At 45.7% G+C, this 5654-nt stretch overlaps 1 non-coding gene across 1 annotated transcript; it reads left to right on the forward strand.

Annotated features, from left to right (window-relative positions):
* Positions 1-5004: 5004 nt before the first annotated feature.
* On the forward strand, positions 5005-5079 carry Trnat-ugu (transfer RNA threonine (anticodon UGU)). Its single transcript has one exon. It is a non-coding gene; the product is annotated as a tRNA-Thr (tRNA).
* Positions 5080-5654: the final 575 nt, after the last annotated feature.

A 5654-nucleotide genomic window follows, 5' to 3' on the forward strand; every position in this document is an offset into this window, starting at 1 on the left:
AATAACCACCATATAAGAAAATTACAACACTGCCGGTTAACGGAGATGCGCAACGCACACAAGAGAAAAAAGCAGGCAGAATAGATGTTAAATGTTGCGTCCTGAATGGTACAAATAATTAGTGAGACTCTTCATGAAAACAGATTTAAATCTCGTAGTGTTTCGCCAGTTCAAAAACCAACTATGCATACGAGGGTAAGATTAATAACCCTTCAGTTGGCCGACCTTCACTTCCGTAAACACATTGAAGTAAGTAAATCTAGTAATTATTCAATAGGAAAATTAGCCGGTTAACACTGCAACAATTTACATAAACTAGAAATAAAATTTTAGAAGGAGAGCTGCAGGTAGGCGCGCAATGATTAAGACGCAAATAAATACATCGAAGTGTTATACAACTCCTACTTGACAAAGCGTAGTGGGCGCCGACTTGGCTCCGCTTTCGGATGCTGCGCCTGCTGTATGAAGCAGGGAGATTTCACTCAGGTCCCACCAAAAGAAACACAGATAGTCGCCTAATTAACAGAGAAATACAGAATTTACTACAGGAACTGGGTCAGGCTTTGTAAGTAAACTGTTTAGGTTTTTAAGTTGGTAACGCCACGTAGCGCTCTGTATGAAAATCACTGACTGTGCTGTGTGCGGACGATCTGGACGTGTGTCCGTCAGAAAAAAGGAAATTTGTATAATGACTTATGAACACTATTAAGGTAAATTGTTTGTTCTCTATCAAAATCTTTCATTTGCTAACTATGCCTATTAGTAGTTAGTGCCTTCAGTAGTTAGAACCTTTTATTTAGCTAGCAGTATTGGCGCACGCTTATTGCAGTAGTTTGAGAAACTAAGATTTTTATGAGGTAAGTGATTCATGAAAGGTATAGGTTATTGTTAGTCATGGCCATTCTTTTGTAGGGATTATTGAAAGTCAGATTGCATTGCGCTAAAAACTTGTGTGTCAGTTTACTGTTGATCAGAATAAGTAAAGAGAGAAATGTCTGAGTGCGTTCAGTTTTTTACCAGCACAGTAATTCATAAATTTTTCTAAGAGGATGTTTCAGCTTCTACTATAGACCGAACTCCGCCGCACGACAGTAAAAATTACAGCAACAAGAAAAACAAGTAAATAACTTTTCAGTGAGTTAACGGAGTCAAATCAATGAAACTTGTAAGGCGGCCAGCATCTAAACACAGTTCCAAATGCACTTACCGAGCAGGAAGCTCAACAGTCAACCACAAATTGTACCAAATTCGTGCCACATATGCGAGGAGTAAACAGTTAATCGCCACGCGGAGCGGAGCGCTAAACCCCAAACTAATGCGTTCGGTTGGCTAACGAACCCTTAAAAGCAGACAGAACACACTTTTCGAACAACATTACAGCCACCCTTTAAGGCAGTCAAACATGGTAGTATGAACACCGAATAAGACAACAAATGAAATTGTGCGTTCCAGAAATAGTACATGCAGGACGTTGCGCATCAAATGGATCCACTGAATACATAAAAGCTCGACCCCCCCCCCCCCCCAACAAATCCAACGTCTTAAAGTAGTTAGGAAGCTAAGACCGAACTTCGCAATAACACTCGCATTGGAGCATTAAATAAAACATCAGTAGTGCTGTAAGAGTGTACACACAACTTTCCTACCTAGAGACAAAGCCGAATCAATAACCAGAATTCCGATATGGAACAGAACGTGAACCTCGAACAACCAACCACGAAACTACCGAACTAAACAGTCACAGTAATGGTACAGGAAACGGCAATTATAGGTATGGTTACTGCCGATACTCAGCTAACTCGCATCCGGTAAACCAAATCAGAAGCTTACCAGACATATGCGTACAACGATCCAGGAAGGAGGCGTGGAGCCGACTCTCAGCTTCAACTCAGCGGCGGTCTGCCGCCCGCCTCCAGGTCTGGTCGGTCGCTGGAGCACACAGTACTCTCTTCCCCTCGGTACGCCCCCACACGTCCAGAGGATTGCAGCCGGCCGCAACCGAGCTAATAATGGTTCGCAATCCAGGAAACCGCCTGAGTGTCTCTTCCTGGTACCGCTGCTACGCTCAGAGCCTGTGACTGTTAACTGCCGAGCCCGTACCAGCCATCAACTGCGGGCACACTACTCGCCTCGCCGCCAGGTTCCAACTCGGCCGCATCACACCGAGCGAACTTGTTTTCCCTTCGGAAATATCTCAGGAGGTTCATCCGTTCGTTTCCAAGATTAGCAATTATACGAAGAGCAAAAGAAGCCCAACTTAATTGTTTGAGAGGCTCAGTAATGTGGTTCTGCCAGTTCAAGTTTTCATTAATATGTACACTCAAAAATTTGGAGCATTCTACCCTTTCACTGACCCCCGAAGGGGGCGGGCTTGCAGCAGCTTAGTACGCTGCTCTGCAGCCTACAGACTTTTTAAAACGTAAGAAGAAGATAAGAAATAATAAAAGCAGGCGATAAAACGGTGACTTAAATTGTAAAACGGCGGAAACTTGTGGAAAGTTAAAACGTAAAGCAAAGGGTTGGCAATGCTAATAAAACACACAGGAAGCAGACAAGTAACATAGTAGACAGACAATTAAAAACATGGCGACAGTATGGTTACTGTCCGCAAGAGATATAAGAATCACATCCAGCAACAGTATGATGTCCATTCGCAACGCTTCCAGAAAGACGCACAACACTGAACACTCACTCTGTAAACACTGCATGAAAATGTCGGCACAAAGATGACACACCCTAGCCAAGGGCAAATGGGGGGGGGGGAGGGAGGGGAGAGACCTGGACAGATGAGGGGGAAAACAAAAGGGGGCGAACCAAAGGAGGGGGGGGAACCAAAGGAGGGAGAGGATTCATAAGGGGGGGAGGGGCAGGGCAGACGCGAGAGGGAATGGGAAAAGGCAGAGGAGGAAAATGCAAAAGGACTCGGGGGAGAGAAGGGGGGCAGAGAGAGGGTAGGTGGGGAAAAAAAGAGGATGGAAGGGGGGGAGGGAGCCCAGGAAAAGGACAGAGGAAAGGAGGGGGAGTGAGGATCAGAGTTGATAGGAGGGATAAATGGAGGGAGAGAGGGCATCATCCGGGAGGGGGAGTTGATGGAAGCCACCTTGAGATGAAGGATGTAAAGATGGAGGGTAGGGGGGACACAACAGTGAAGACGTGGCAGGGGGCGGGGATGGGAGACGAGAGGAGCATCCAGGGGGTGAGGGGGATCAAGGCCGCCGCCTTGAGGTGTAGAGTATGCGGATATGTTCGAGGAATAGCAGATGGGGGAAAGGAATGAGGTCATAGAGGATCCGCGTGGGGGATGGGAGGCGTATACGGAAGGCGAGGCGAGTGCATGACGCTCAAGGATCTGGAGGGACTTATGGAATTTGGGGGGGGGGGGGGGCAGATATCCAGGCGGGACTGGCATAACAGAAGATGGGACGAATTAAGGATTTGTAGGTGTGGAGGATGGTAGAGGGGTGCAACCCCCATGTCCGGCCACAGAGGAGTTTGAGGATTCAGAGGCGGTTGTGGGCTTTGGATTGGATGGAGCGGAGATGAGGGATCCAGGTGAGGTGATGGTCAGTGGTGAGGCCAAGGTAGGTGAGGGTGGGGGTGAAGCGGACAGGACGGGCGCAGATGGTAAGGGAGAAATCCAGGAGCCGGAAGGAGCGAGTGGTACGACCTACGATGATTGCCTGTTGTTTTCACCTTCCCGGTTTCAGTGTCACTCCCCTCGCGAATCACGCCCTCCTAAGGCAGAGATATTCTGCTAGAGACCGTGGTTCGATCTATCGATCTCTCAACGGTTCAGGGTAGACTGCCACAAGCTTTTGCCTCGTATTTAATTTCAGAATCACTCATTTGAATTAAACATCATTAAAAAAAAACAGATGACTCAATTCCGTACAACAAGTGGTCATACCAACAATTGACGTAGCAGACAAGTAGGGGTCAGTGAAAGGGTAGAATGCTCCAAATTTTTGAGTGTACATATTAATGAAAACTTGAACTGGCAGAACCACATTACTGAGCCTCTCAAACAATTAAGTTGGGATTTTTTTGCTCTTCGTATAATTGCTAATCTTGGAAACGAACAGATGAACCTCCTGAGATATTTTGCATAATTTCGCTCAAAATGTCTTGTGGAATAATTTTCTGGAGCAACTCATCCTTTAGAGAGAAAGTATTGATCGCACAAAAGGGAGCAGTAAGAATGAAATATTTTGCTCGCCCATGGACGTCTTGGAGGGACCTCGTCAAGCTGCAGTGTCACAATACATACATTTTACTCACTACTGAAGTTAGTCTTAAATTATCCATCACAATTTGAGAGCAACAATCCTAGAGGAAAAAATCACCTTTATTACCTATTAATAAAGCTGTCAGTGGCTCAGAAAGGAGTTCAGTCTGCAGCACCAAAATGTTTTGACCATTTACCCAGTAATATAAAACTTCTGACAGGTAGCAAAGCAATAAATGTAACTTAAGATCATTTCTCCTAGACAGCTTCTTCTGTTCCATTGGCAAGGTTGTGCTTAAAAACTGGAAACGAGTAATAAGAAATGAAGTTACTTGAGCAGGACAACAAAAATAGTGTGTTAATTAACGTTAATACTACTCATGTATACATATCCTGTAAACTATCGAGCGAGATGGCGCAGCGGTTAGCACTCTGGACTCGCATTCGGGAGAACGACGGTTGAAACCCGCTGAGTTAGTTTTTCCGTTGGGATATACTTATATGGATACGGTGTCTGTTCTTTCGGACATGTCCGAGAGAACAGACATCATATCCATATAAGTATATAGTTCTGGCAATACTGGCCACGACCTTCTTTTTCTGTGCGGATGCACACATATTCCCCGAACTCTTACGGGACTTGGTAAGAATGTCTTCCACGAGTCATGAGTGTTTTGGGGTGGTACACTACGAATGTAGTGTGTGGACATACAAGGTGAGAATGTGGGTCTCGCGGGAGGCGTGCGCGGGATAGTCCCTGCAGTCGCGCTATCCTCTGTGCCCTCGGTGGCTCAGATGGATAGAGCGTCTGCCATGTAAGCAGGAGATTCCGGGTTCGAGTCCCGGTCGGGGCACACATTTTCACCTGTCCCCGTTGATATATATCAACGCCCGTCAGCAGTTGAAGGTATTAATATAATTCTTATTTCAATGCTGGGGTACTTCCTTTGAAAGGGCACGGCCAATTTCCTTCTCCATCCTTCCCTAATCCGAGCTTGTGCTCCGTCTCTAATGACATCGTTGTCGACGGACGTTATACACCAATCTCCTCCTCTTCCTCCATAACCTGTAAACGAGCTCGTTCGACATCATTACTATAAAAGAATCGTTCGACTGATGTGTGAAACACGTAACTAACTCACTGGTTTAGCAAATACCGATGTACAAGGAGTTCATAAACCATCATCGCACACCCGACGTTCATTCGCGCCTGCTTCATGAACCATCTGCACTGCATCGGTCTGTATGCATAGCAAGATATCGGCCACATTTTCTTCAGATGCACATGGCGTAAATCTACGAATTCGATACTGCAAAATTTGTTAAGCCTGAGCTTAATACAACCAGTTTCAAAATGTCTTATTCGTGGAGAACGCTGTCCACGGAGATAGTATTTACCCCCTACGCAACTAGTGAAACTGCTGTAGGT

Source organism: Schistocerca cancellata, chromosome 5 (genome assembly GCF_023864275.1).
Source record: "Schistocerca cancellata isolate TAMUIC-IGC-003103 chromosome 5, iqSchCanc2.1, whole genome shotgun sequence".
NCBI lineage: Eukaryota > Metazoa > Arthropoda > Insecta > Orthoptera > Acrididae > Schistocerca > Schistocerca cancellata.